Raw genomic sequence first — 14,896 nt, 5'->3', positions numbered from 1 at the left:
GATGATTATGATTATCTGTGGAAAAACTGTGGTGGTCGCGGTTGATGGCATTGGTGTAGTTGCGGTAAGTTGGTGGATTGAGTGGTGGAGACGGAGTTGTGGAGCAGGTGCCCTCCCTCAATGAGTCTTTGGACTCCCTGTAGGTGTCAAATAATAATAAAACTTTTCGCTTTTGCCATTCCTTTACTGGTTATAAGACACGCCTTTTTTTCCCTTTTTGTCTTGAACTTGAAAACTCTTGTACAAATATCAGGTGACTTGGAATTACGAAAAATAATCTTCATAGAAAAGAGCATTGTCACGGAGACAGGGTATAGTTTGGTGCTCGTGAAACAAAGAAAAAAACAAACAAAAAACTGTCACAGAAATTTGAAAACATAGTAAGTAACTAGAAAATCGAAACGCGTGTAGAAATAATCACGTGACTCTATTTAAAAACAGTTGGTGCGTATGTGGAGGGGAATCAATGAATTGATCGATCGTTTGCTACGTCACGGCATATCGGTGGACATGTGCACCGTAGAGCTGGGTTATTCGGTACGAATCAGGGCACACAAGATAAGGCCACGTGACAAACGTCCATATGACGTCACACATCGCATTCAGACGACTCGTGCATGGCTAAAAGCTGGTGTCTGGATTAACACTGACCTCACTTATGTGCTGTCATCCGATCCGCCGTGATTTGGAGGAGATGGGAAAATAAACGGAAAGGATGATCCCCGAAAAACTAAATGCATACTTCAAAAATAATTGATTTCGTGACAATACTGGACACGAACTGACGTAAAAACATCACAGGTGAGTCATAGAAAAGTCGCTATGGATTTTTAATGAAATGAGAGGGTTTGGAGGGGGAGGGATTTTTCCTCACGGGCATGCTATATTTTATCTTGTTCAACTATGGCGGTTTATCAAAGCATGAAATATAACATAGTGAATACTGATCACTTGATAATTCGCAACCTTTTGTGGAGGGATCCACTTAAAAAAAGTAAGCTTGCCGTTTACCAATCGAAGTGCATACGTTAATTACAGTCTGGAACACAGGGCATATATATATATTATTATTACGTGACACCTCCAGCGAGTCCAAAGAATCATCGAAGGAGAGTCAGTTCTCCGTCTCCATCACACAACCCATGAACTACACCGAACCGCATCATCTACTGCCCACCACCACTAGTATTTTCACAGACAATCACAAACATCCATGCCTACGGCGGTATTCTAACCGGAAGCCTTTTGGCTGGAGAGTGGATATACTAACCACTCAGCCAACTAATCTGCCATATGAGCATTTCAAGGAAAGTTAGTTGGCTACATCTTGAGCCAGAAATACACATGCAATTCCTTTTTTTTTTTTTTTAGTTTAGAATTTAGTTAATAGCTTCAGTTAGTTATTTTAATTATAATTAAACGTAATTTATTATTATTATTATTGACTCATCATGGGAGGGCACAGTACTCTACTTCACTAAATACATCTTATCCTCTCCACTACTTAATTCTCCAACTCTGACACTACTACTACTACCATCAATGGCATTTATCGCCCATCATCACCAACAATAGTATTTTTTGTCTGTAAATTGTATATGTCCTGAAGGCCAGTTTATCTGTACGCTGGATGAAAAACCTGGAGAGAAAACCCTGCTACCACCGTATGAGATCGGCTAACTCATCTTCGACTGAAAAAGCCTATATAAGGGCTTTTTGTCCATTCTTTATCTTATGAAGTAAGAAGAAATTCATAAGAAGTAAGATTTCTTCTTATGAAGTAAGAAGAAATCATTCATTCAGAATTGCAGTAGAATAAATCATTTCCTGTATTCAAATTTGATTAAATACAGATTATATCCGTTGATGAAAGCTTTTTCACTTGGTTGAAAGGTAAATATACATGACAAGAAATTATATTCTTCTGTAATCCTTTATCTAGAGGCTTTTGAATTTCATAAGTGGCCCAGTTGTGAAGATACTTCATGTTGCACACCTTGTTTGCTTATACTTTATAAAGGATTAAATAAGATTTTAATTTCTTGTCAAGTATAGTTACTTTCCAACCTCCATTCTTCATAATTTCCATCCTTTTGTCTCCTTGCTCTGTAATCGAGTAGCCTGCTTTCTCTCTCTCTCTCTGGTTGTTCTCTGCTAGTCTTGGTAGACGCTCCTTCTCTTTGAGCTTCACTATCAATGCACGAGTGCTTCAAGGCTCTTTTCTATCATCTGCTTCCCTTCTCCTGCACATATTACCATTGTTTGGACTCCTTGCTACTCTTCTTTAATTGGGTAGCCAGCTTTCTCTCTAGTCATTTTCTGCTAGTCTTGGGAGATGCTACCTCATTTTGAGCATCACACCAATCTAGCACTTACTCTCTTTCTCCTGTACATAAATAGATTACTCTTAATCACCACTAATCCTATCCACAGTCATGCAGATGATCGTACTTTCCATTCATCCTACTCATTTAACAAACCATGCAGTACCCAGACATCCCAAACATCAAGGAACAGCTGCATCATTGCCTTGAACATTGATCTACATGCCATCCTTCAGTGCAGTGATGACAATCTGTCCATATTCAATCCTACCAAAACACAGTCTTACCATTTTCTCAAAAGAGATCTTATCTCTATAATAAATTTAGTTTAATCCTTTATCTAAGTGTAAGCAAACAAAGTTTGCACCTGAAAATATCTTCAAGACTGAGGTAAGGTGGTGCAACTCGTAGCAAAGGTTGACCAAGCTCTCATCACTCCTTGTCTCAGTATCTCCCATAATGCAAAGGACATCTTGGTGCAGACATGTATACTGCCATGCATTAAGGGAAGGGCCACTACCCAGACTGGTTTCAACTTTTATTGAGGTCTCGTCAGTGGGAGGCAGACCCCGAGTGGTGATACTAAGGAAAAAGCATTGGAGAGGTCATATTTACCTGTACTAGTTGCCAATCAGTGTGCCACCTTATTATTAAATTACTCTGGACTTAGAGAAAGATGTTGGAAGTTTATTTTTCACTTGGTTAGACTATAATAAATTTAGTTTAATCCTTTATCCAAGTGTAAGCTTACCTCAGTCCTGAAGATATTTTCAGGTGCAAACTTTGTTTGCTTACACTTGGATAAAGGATTAAACTAAATTTATTATAGTCTAACCAAGTGCAAAATAAACTTCCAAGATCTTATCTCACTTTCTCTTACCATCAGTAGGAGTAGGTGAGCTAAGTTCACAAGCCACCATACAACATCAGATCTCTCTCTCTGCTTGAACTAACATTTATCTTCAGTCTCTCCCAGCATAAAAATATCACATCAGTAGCTTCCTCACCATCCAGTAAACTATAACATTCTCATTTATTCAAGATGCTATTTTTCACTCAACCAACTCTTAACTATATACAAATCTGCCAATGCTTAGAATACTTCTCATATGTTTGGGATGGTACACACTTAAAATTCCCTAAAAATTCTTGACATTGTCCAGAGGAGAGCAATTCACCTCATAGACAATCCCTTTCTTACAGATGCAATATTTTGATCACTGTGTATATTCTGCAGGTTCTTCAATGGACATTGCTTCACTAAACTGGCAATCATTATTCCTCTGCCAAGCATCACTTTACAACAACGGCAAACTCACCAAACCTGTATCTCCTCTTTATCTTTTATTCCATCCACCTCTCTCTGGAACAGCCTTCCTTATGAAGTATTTCCAAACCACCAGCAGTTCCTCACTTGCAATCCACACATAGTACCAATATGTTTATAGGTCATTATAATAAATTTAATTTAATCCTTTATCCAAGTGTAAGCAAACAAAGTTTGTGCCTGAAAATATCTTCAGGACTGAGACACTTGGATAAAGGATTAAATTAAATTTATTATAGTCTAACCAAGTATATGGTTAGACCATACTTGGTTAGACTATAATAAATAACCATCTAACCATGGCATATCAAGATCTGTATGATCAATTAGAAACAAAGGAAGGACAGAGAAAAATTTACCAACTAGTGAAATGTAGAAATAAAGCAGCAAAGGACATCTTACATGCGAGGCAGATCAAAGATGCTGAAGGAAGAGTATTATGGAGAGATGTGGACATAAGAAACAGATGGAAAATATACTTTGAGGGACTTTTGAATGAGGAAAATGCAAGGACTCTCAGAGGAGATGGGCTGCCTTCTGAGGGGATGGTGCAGAACATCAGTAGAGTGGAAGTGACGGAGACCATGAAGAGGATAAGGAATGGAAAATCGGTGGGCCCCGACAAAATTCCAGTGGAGGCATGGAAGGCACTGGGGGAAGAGGGAATTGACCTGCTGTGGGACCTGTTCATGAAAGTTTGCCAACAGGAAAATATACCCAAGGAATGGAGGGAGAGTACTCTTGTCCCCATCTACAAGGGTAAAGGGGATGCTCAAGACTGTAAAAATTACAGAGGAATAAAGTTGATGTCCCACACAATGAAGATCCTAGAAAGGGTTCTTGATGGTAGATTGAGGAAGGAGGTGGAGATTGCAAAGGAACAATTTGGATTCATGCCTGGTAGATCAACAACAGATGCTGTCTTTGGGTTATGGCAGATGATGGAAAAATATCGAGAGAAGCAAAGGGAGCTACATCTGGTATTTATTGATCTGGAGAAAGCATACTATAGAGTGCCAAGGCAAGAAGTCTGGAGGTGTCTGAGGGAGAAGAAGGTGCCGGAGAAATATGTCAGGTTGGTGCGGGAAATGTACAGAAATGTGAAGACAAGTGTTCGGACCTGTTTGGGACAGACAGAAAGTTTCCAAGTAACAGTTGGCTTGCATCAAGGGTCAGCATTAAGTCCGTTTCTGTTTAATATTGTGATGGAGGTGGTAACAGAGGAGGTGAGAGAAGATGCGCCTTGGACAATGTTGTATGCAGATGACATCTTGTTGTGTGTAGATTCAAGAGAAGAAGCGGGAACTAAACTGGAAAGATGGAGAAAAGTACTGGAAGAGAGAGGTATGAGACTGAGCAGAAGTAAACAGAGTATATGTGTTGCGCAGTCGGCAGGAGACAGATCTGGAGCTGGAAGGAAATGTCCTCAGGAATGTGAGAGACTTTAGATACTTAGGCTCAACAGTGGAAGAAGATGGAGGAGCTGAGAAGGAAGTGGGATGCAGGATACAAGCGGGTTGGAGGAACTGGAGGGAGATGGCTGGAGTGTTATGCGATAAGAGGGTGCCGATCAATGTGAAAGGCAAAATTTATAGGACAGTAGTGAGGCCAGCTATGACATATGCTATAGAAACTGTAGCCCTGAGGAAAAATAACATCAGCAGGATGGAAGTAGCAGAGATGAGAATGCTTAGGTGGATGTACGGTGTGACCAGAAAGGATCGTCTGAGAAATGACTATGTCAGGGTAACAGTGAAAGTTACGAACTTAGGAGCGAAGATACAGGAGGCAAGGTTGTGATGGTTTGGTCATGTGATGAGGAGGGAGGACGAATATGTGGGAAGAAGGGTCATGCAGATAGATGTGCAAGGAAGGCGGAAACGTGGGCGGCCAAAGAAGAGATGGAGGGAGCTGGTAGAAGAGGACTTGAAGATGAAGAACTTGGATGTGGTGACAGCCCAAGACAGGAAGGTGTGGAGGAGACTCATTACAAACAGTGACCCCACTTAAGTGGGAGAAGGTGCAGAAGAAGAAGAAGAAGATAGTCTAACCAAGTGACAAATCAACTTCCAACATGTTTATGGGTCGTTTGACTTCTCGGGTGTGGGATCAGTATAAAGAAAAGTGAAAAAACTTTCTACATATATTTTTCTATTTATCTTTCTATATATCTCTGATCCACAGTATTTTAATAATAGTGTATTATATTATATTACATATTTGTATATGAAAAATATGCTTCTGAATCTATTATTATTTTGTGACATCTCCATGGGATCTAGCTCCTACTGAGACTTCAGTTGGCAAACCTAGGTCCATAGCAATATACATGTCCAAAAGTGAATAGGCAATTGATGTCAAGTCAAATTGTATCTGTATATAAGTAGCCTGGTCTTGAAGATGCTATGCGTGCAAATTTTATGCTTTAACAACTTGGGTAACAGATATTATTATTACATGACACCTCCAGGGAGTCCAAAGGCTCATCGAGGGAGGCCTACTCTACATCTCTCTGTCTCCAGCACTCAGTTCACTAACTACACCAATGGCATCTATTGCCAACCACCACCACTAGTATATCCACAGACAATCACAAACATCTATGCCCATGGTAGGATTCGAACCCACAGCCCTTTGGCTGGAGAGCGGATATACTAACCACTCAACCAACCAGGCTGGCAAAACAAACCAGCACGATTACTCCGTATTCTAGTCGACTGGAAAATCATTCCACTCCCCATTCCTTTCTCTGCCATTCTTCTAACTCAAATATTAAACAAAAAATATAATTTCTTGTCAAGTATAATTTATTACAGCATATCTTCTACAGTACTATGAGATGTGAGCAGAGAAAAATGGATATATAGTGCACAAAGGTTACAAAACTTTTTTTTCTGGAATACAACCTTCTCTCTACCTTTCCCAAACTTATGTTGCCTACCATGCACCATACCTGCTGTTATAGTTTATTTTTTTTTAAATCTGAATCACATCCATGAAAGAATGTAAACTTATAGTACATAATCTCAGATTTTGGCTTAAAGGAAAAAAACAGATATCCATTATGGAGACAACTACTGTGTTCGAGTAAAACTTTAGTTTAATATTAACCAAAATCAACACTCGATGTTTCTACCTTCATGTCAAGGTCATCTTCTGGAGCATATACACTACAAGCTGCACTACAATCTACATGGTTTGCTAAAGTTACTGACCAACCGTTACAACAATTATTGGCCTTATTGGTGAAAGAAAGGAGAAAACAGATATCTAGGTATAATAATTATAAATAACTTTTTATTAAATTATTAACCAATATTTTGCTTTGGTCACAAAGGCATTTTCATAATTACAAGGATATGATGTGCATGCTTCCACAACTAAAGGAAGGCAAGCACAAATTGGAATTGTCTTGAGCATTACAAGGGAATTTTGTAATTATTATTATTTCATGACACCTCCAAGAAGTCTAAAGACTCTTCGAGGGAATGCACCAAATCTACAACTCTCAGTCTCCATCATTTACACCCTTGCCATCTACTGCCCACCACTAGTATTTTTTGTCTGTAAATTGCATGTTTCCTAATGATGATAGGCTCCTTGATGGTAGAGCTAAGCAGTCAAATTTATTTACAGTATAGTTTAGATTTAGTTCCATGGAATCTGATGATCTGTGTCATTGGTTTGTTCTGCATCTGCATTGTACCTGTAGTATAATTTACTATTAATTTATTATGTGACACATCTAAGGAGTACAAGGACTTGTCATGGAAGGATAGCCAGTCCACATGACTAAACTTCTATCTACACACAATGCCTCAATCTGTAAATACACTCAGTGCCATCAGCTCTAATAGTATATTTTGTCTGTAAATTGCATGTGTGCTAGATGTTGGATATTTTCTGTATTCCTCCATTCAAATATAGGTCATCATCATCATCAAATTCCTGCCATGTACCCTCAAGGGGTGTACAGGATATGACAGTACTATATGAAAAAATCACATCATTACTAACTTCCTATCTACAATGAATGCTGTTGATGATAGGATGATCATGTAGGCAATGACGAGAACTTTCTGATTACCAGATAAGAGTTGGCAATTTTTATTAAGGCTTGAGATTTTTTTCTGAAGTTTCCTGGATTTAAGGGATGTAGATGTATCAAGCAAGATTTTGAAGTGCAAAGGTTTTTTTACATGAAAGGAAGTGCAGCCCATATTATGCCGAACATCCACATTATACCTGTTCTGCTCCAGACCATGCCATTGACAGAGATTGTAGTACTATGGGAAGGAGGGGGGAAGATCATCTCTGCTATACAGATTTAAATACAAATCTGAGAAATTGTTTTTAGAATTCCATTGATATTTTGCATCATGATTCACAACACCAAAGGAACAGATTTTCTAAATCACTTAGGGAATTGAAACAACGTAGATCACAATATAAATTAAATAATACTTTAATAGATATTTCCGATATTTCGGCAATGTCTCATTGCCATTTTCTAAAGGAACTTACAAAAGGCAGGAGCACAACAGGCCCTAACAATACAGTAACTGGAAATGAAGATATGAAGCTATCTTTCTCCTAGAAGTCCTGATGGTGCCCTCTGGCGGGCTAAGTAGGCGTTCTTGGCCGTTGAGCTGAAGGTCTGCTGATGTATGCCTCCCAAATTTGGGGCAGTCGCATACAACCAAATTTGTTGAGGTTTGATTTAAGAAACTCTCCAAACCTCAACAAATTTGGTTGTATGCGACTGCCCCAAATTTGGGAGGCATACATCAGCAGACCTTCAGCTCAACGGCCAAGAACGCCTACTTAGCCCGCCAGAGGGCACCATCAGGACTTCTAGGAGAAAGATAGCTTCATATCTTCATTTCCAGTTACTGTATTGTTAGGGCCTGTTGTGCTCCTGCCTTTTGTAAGTTCCTTTAGAAAATGGCAAGGAGACATTGCCGAAATATCGGAAATATCTATTAAAGTATTATTTAATTTATATTGTGATCTACGTTGTTTCAATTCCCTAAGTGATTTAGAAATGCATAACCAACGTATAAGCCTATCTACAAGAATCAAAGGAACAAAATAAATAAACTTCACTAAAATTCTCAGTGTTGTCCAGAAGATATCAGTTCAGCTTATAGATGATTCATCTTGTATACTCACGTCAACCTCTGTCTCTCAGACACAATGTTTCAGCATCGTTTCTGTTCTACAGGTAATTCTGTGGTGGCTGCTTCTCCTCTTCCTTTTTTCATTCCATGTTCTCAGGAACAGTCTTCCGTATGAATTATTCTCAAGCAACTCTGCTGGCCTGGATGGCTGAGTGGTTAGTGTAGCCACTCTCCAGCTGAATGGCTGTGGGTTCAAATCCTGCTGTGAGCATGGATGTTTGTGATTGTCTGTGGAAATACTAGTGATGGTAGGTGGCATTGGTATATTTGTGGTTAGTTGTAGAGTAGGTGCCCTCCCTCGATGAGCCTTTGGACTCCCTGACAACCTCCTAGATTAGTCTTTGACTCCATGGGTCTTGGGTGATGATAACTCTTTAAGAAAAATGTCAATTCTCACCTGCATCCCCCACACACTGTACTGATGTGCTTATACCTTTTTTTGGCCCTTCATATGGGATCAGAATTAACACACAGACACACACACACACAGTCATCAGCAGATGAGATCACGCCCTGAGGCAAAAGATTAAATATCGCCCCTGATGGATTATAAGACAAAAATATATATATATTTATAAAAAAATCTCCAATTGCTATTTTGTTTTTATTACAAGAGAAACATTAATGCAAAATGATTACATAATAATATTAATTAAATGTTTGCTCTACTGGGATATCACACAATAAAATTGTTTATGAGCTCTTCTAAATTTAAATTATAAGCTATGTCTGCCTCTAACGATATAGTTACTAGACCAACCAATCTTTCTTGTCTTTCTTGGGTCGTTGCTGTTCGAAAATAATTTTGAATCAGTTTAAGCTTGGAAAAACTTCTTTCCGTCACTACGCTAACAGGAATTGTTAGCTAGCGATGGCACCTATTGCAATATGGCTGAACGAGCACCCTTATTAAGCTGCACCGTGAGGCAGTCTGCCTCTATGCTACACCTTGTTGACGGTTAGATATACATACAGGATGGCCATAATTAAAGGAGGAGTTCAGAGTCCTGTAGCGAAAAATGTATTGGACGAAATCAAAATTCAACAAAGCGTGGAATATTTTGGTGCTAGAATCACATGATATTTGCATTATCTCACCGTTTCTACTGACAAGTTTGTGGATATAGAAAAGCCAAAACAGATTCACATCATTCTGATAAGACTGAAGTGCTATCAATCTCACCTTACTTGAACGTGCATTGCTAGACAAGCTTTACTATCAGCAATGTGGTAATTGTTGCTGTACTTTGAGAATTCCAGAATTTGAAGGTTATGAGAAAAGAACACTGACAATAACAAATCTTAAAAATATGATTTTATGATTAGAAAATGGCAGATCTTTATGTTATTGTCCTCATCATTTGTGCCCTCATCCTGTGAGGCGAGGATGAGGGCACAAATGGATAATGGATTATTCCTCAACAAGATGAAGTTGCAACTGCCATCATGGAACATGGAATGAATAATGCACAAGGGATGCAGATTACTGCTGAACCTAGGGTCCAGCACTTTTTCATGGTGATGTGGAAAATTTACTTCAATTTGCCCTGACGTTCTTAGCTTGAATGGAGGTGGATGATGCATGGCTGTGGAAGATCTCATGGAGTCACAAGGCACATTTTTATCTGAACGGTAGTGTTAAATCACACAGTTCTCACATTTGGGCTGTCAATAATCCTTGTGTTCCACACACTCCTTACACTCACAAAAAGTCACAGTTTGGTGTGGTTTTACTGCATTGTTTTTTATTGGTCCATACTTTTTTGAAGATCTTCACCTGACAGAACCAGTTACTTGTACCATCTATGCTGTTAGGTATTGAGAGATGCTGCACAAATTTGTTGTTTTGCAATTGAAGCAGCAAAGATTATTATTACTTGACACCTCCATGGACTCCAAAGAGTCATCGAGGGAGAGCACCTACTCTATAACTCTGTCTCCACCACTCAAATCCATCAACTGCAATGGACCGAAAGCCAAAAGGCTGCTGGGCAGATACACTTGGACAACCAGGCTGGCAAAAAATAAAAGAAGTGGGATTATTATTATGTGACACCTCCAAGGAGTCCAAAGACTCTCATCGAGGGAGAGCACCTACTCTACAGCTATCTGTCTCCACCACTCAATCCACCAACTACAGCAAACTGCATAATCTACACCATCATCTACTGCCCACCACCACTAGTATTTTCACAGACAATTATAAACATCCATGGTTGTGGTGTATTCGAATCTTCAGCCTTGTGGCTGGAGAGCAGATACGCTAGCCACTTAGCTAGACTTGATTTAGCCTAGCTAAGTCAAGATGCCTTGACTCTACCATATTCACGCAGGATGGAGCACCACCTCACATTGGATTGCTGGTAAAGCAAATTTTACAAAAACACTTCACAGAGCGATTAGTCATGCATTTCCTTCATTATGGCCACCTTGTTCACCTGGTCTCAACAACCCCTGTGACTTTTGGTTATGGGGACCATCTGAAATGCATGGTATATGAAGGATATGCTCCTGATATAGCAACCTTGAGAGACAGAATAATGCAGCATGTGAGGCAGATCAATACAGATCTGTTGTGTTTTGCTGAAGAAAATCCCATTCACAGAATGCAGTTCTTAGAACATCTGAAAGGAGGACATATTGAACCGCATCTGTAAGCTATGCAAACACGAAAATTGATTTGTTGTGTCTCCTCTAGTCATTACTATTTAATTAATCCCAAACCATGTGCTTATAGTGCTAAATGTTCCCTGGTGGCAGAATTTTGTTTTATTTTTTATAAATCAAAACCTGTGTTCAGAGTGTACTTGCACCAAATTTGGTTATGTTGTCCAATACATTTTTTGCTACAGGACTCTGAACACCTTCTCTTTAATCCTGGCTACCATGTATATATATATTCTGCAGTTCAACATACAATTAGAAATACACGTATTTTAAAATAACATCAGTCTCTTCCATAACTAAATAGTGGTTGGTCAACTTTGTTTATCTTTACTATTTTGTTTACTAGTTTGTATGTTTACATCTGAAGAAATCTTATGCAATTAGGATGAAACGTCATTTTGGCTATAATGGTCCATGTTATTCTTGTCTGCCTTATAAACTCTTACTCACTCACACATGTGCACACACATATATATAAAACTGAGAGATTATAAGGTGGAACATTGTAAGAAGATAACATATATATGATACATCTATGTTATCAATGTTGAACCCATATGTATATATATTTAGGGCTAATATCCTGCTTGCTTTTTCTTGTAATAAATATATTTTATTCTTCCAATCTGTCCTGTGGGAAAGTTAATCTGAAACTTGGTCTGCCAGTTCAGACTTGCCATACTGATAACAGCAAATGTATGTCTTATGTTAACAGATCCTCATGTCTTCTTTATATAAATGCCATCTCCAATTTATCACATACAATATTTACAAATCCCTCTTTTTCTTTTCCTATATCTGTTACAATTGTAAGTTTTCACTAATAACTAATTGTCACTGCTTATTATAAAAGTGTAAAGTTGTTCACTAAAAATGTTGGTTAAAGAACCATCAGAATATTAGCAGTTGCAAAGTTTATTTTATTTCTTAGTGATCAAGGGAAAAAAAATGAATAAATTAAAAAAAAAAATATTTTAATATTATTCCTAGATGTATGTTTTTTTTTTAAAGTGAAGAGGTACGGGAATTATCAGAGACCTTGACTATGTTGTTTAATCTAAGTCTTAGGTCTTGGTTAGTCAAGGGGTGGATAGAATGCTTAATAGTTCCATTGCATAAAAGAAGCTTCAAGATTGATGTAGCAAATTATCACTTATTAGCATATAAGAAGTTGTTGTCGAAGTATTGGAGAAGTTGGTAAAAAGCAAAATACAGGAATGGATTAGAATGGAAATGTGATATTGTATGGGGGCAGCATGGTTTTGTGAAAGGTAAATCATGCCTAAGTAACTTGCTCGCATTGTATAATACAGTGACAGCTGAGATGGATAAAGGTTTACAGTGATACTGCTTGACTTTGCAAAGGCCTTTGACAGGTTATCACATAGAATTCTAATCAGTAATCTGCAGCACTAGGTTTGGTGAGATGAAGGGTGGTTGATGAAGAAATATCAGAGAGTACAGTGGTATCTCGCTAATCCAAACTAATAAAAACCATGCACGTTCGGATTACTGAATTTTCCTCCAAGAGGCAACAATAACTGGCCTTTAAGACAAAAATAATCAGATTCTAATGGTACATTGGAAGGAAACTGTGAGCAAGAGGGTGGGGAGTGGTTTCTTTGCATGGAGGGTGGTTGAACCGTGGAATGCATTACCTGATGGAGTGGTGAGAGCGAGAACGGTCAATGAGTTTAAGGAGTGGTATGATAGACTTTGTGTTTCTTAGGAAGGACCTCCCACGATGAATCTTTTTGACTCCATGGAGGCCTGAATAATAATAATAATAATACATGAATTTAATTCTGTAAATAAATGAAGTAACTGATAGAAAAAAAAAGCTACTGTACTGTAATGTAAAAAAAAAAAAAAAAAATACAGTACACAAGTTTATTTTAGTAAAAATATTTAATTTGTATGTACCTGCATTGTTGGGGATTCTGATTTAATAAAATTGCATAGTTTAGTATGTATCTTAATTTGCGTAAAAAAAATATCACTTTCTTGTACACAACACAAAAAAAGTTTGACAAAATAACAAAAAAAGTTTTTTATTTCTTTGTAAAAAAAAAGTCACTGATTTTCTTTTGCTTCTTGGAAGCTAAACTTTTTCCCAATGCTTTTTCTCGGAGCTGCATTAGCAACAAAATTTTGTGGAATGGTGTATCATTCTGCTTAGCACATTCTACACACATATTGAAACTGTCAGCTGCCTCATTATGTTTACTATTTTTTTTTTTTCTTCGAGTATATCATCGTCTTCTAATTCATTCCGTAGCATCATATTTATAATTTCAGCATCTGATTTGATTTCGAATTCACTTTCGGTTCTACCTGTAATCCATTCCATAACATCTGTTTGTGAAATTTCAACATCTGGATTTATATTTTTATCCAAATTATGCACGTTTTGAATTTCCTCTTTTTGTGTATATTTGCGATTCATGCTGACAATACAGTACGTACAGTACAGTATAAAAAAGCAAACGTGAACACACAATAAATCAAAATAGGCTTACAGTATATAACGGTACAATCGACAGTATGAAAAAAATACTGTACTGTAATGATAATAAAATAAATAATAATAGTTAAAATATTAATTATTAAATAAAAATAATAATACACAATAAATAAAACTTTTTTTTTTTTTTTTTTTCAAACCGTAGTTCGGATTACTGGAGGGTTCGGATTAGCGAGATACTACTGTAGTTTATTCAGGAGCAGAATCCAAAAGAAGGCCTGTGACTAGTGGTGTGCCGCAGGGTTCTGTTCTTGGACTGCTACTGTTTAATCTGTCCATTAATGATACAAGAAAGGATCTGAGAGGAATTGTTCAGTTATTTGCTGAATTTTGCTTGGGAGTGTTAATGGATAGGGAGTTAGTTTAAGGGGCACATATTATTATTTGACACCTCCAGGGAGTCCAAGGATTCATTGAGGGAGTGCACCTGCTCTACAACTCCATCTTCACCATTCAATTACCAGCTGACTGCAACTACATCAACGCCATCTACCACTGACTACCACTGGTATTTCCACAGACAATCACAGACATGCCCATGCCCATGGCAGGATTCGAACCTGCAGCCTTTTAGCTGGAGAGTGGATATGCTATCTTGGCCAACTAGGCTGGCAAAACATAGAAAAGTGATTAAAGCAGCTCATCAGATCACTTACTGAAGAATACTTTGATGAGCAGAGACAAGCACATTATTGTTCATCTTTATCGAGTTGATAAGACCCAATCTTGACTACTGCACACAGATCTGGGTGTCAGAGTTTCTTGTTGATGAGGAGGGGGTGGAGAGGATTCAGAGGCAAGTGAACAAGACTGTAGCAGGTCTATGGAATGAACCTTATGAGAACAGGTCGATGATTTATGGGTTACAAAAATT

General features: G+C 38.0%; 1 protein-coding gene across 1 annotated transcript in view; it reads left to right on the top strand.

Moving 5' to 3' along the window:
• Positions 1-603: 603 nt before the first annotated feature.
• The window catches only part of LOC150104315 (ciliogenesis and planar polarity effector 2-like), a 204,512-nt gene continuing 190,219 nt past the window's right edge, over positions 604-14,896 (top strand). The window contains exon 1 of the mRNA XM_090396292.1: positions 604-801. The gene's annotated coding sequence lies outside the window, so the exon portion shown is untranslated. The remainder of the gene's footprint in view (positions 802-14,896) is intronic.

The sequence above is a fragment of the Typopeltis vanoorti genome, chromosome 8 (assembly GCF_054136105.1).
Source record: "Typopeltis vanoorti isolate ZY-2024b chromosome 8, IOZ_Tvanoo_1.0, whole genome shotgun sequence".
In the NCBI taxonomy this organism is placed as follows: Eukaryota; Metazoa; Arthropoda; class Arachnida; order Uropygi; family Thelyphonidae; genus Typopeltis; species Typopeltis vanoorti.
This window is presented reverse-complemented; position numbering and strand designations above follow the sequence as displayed.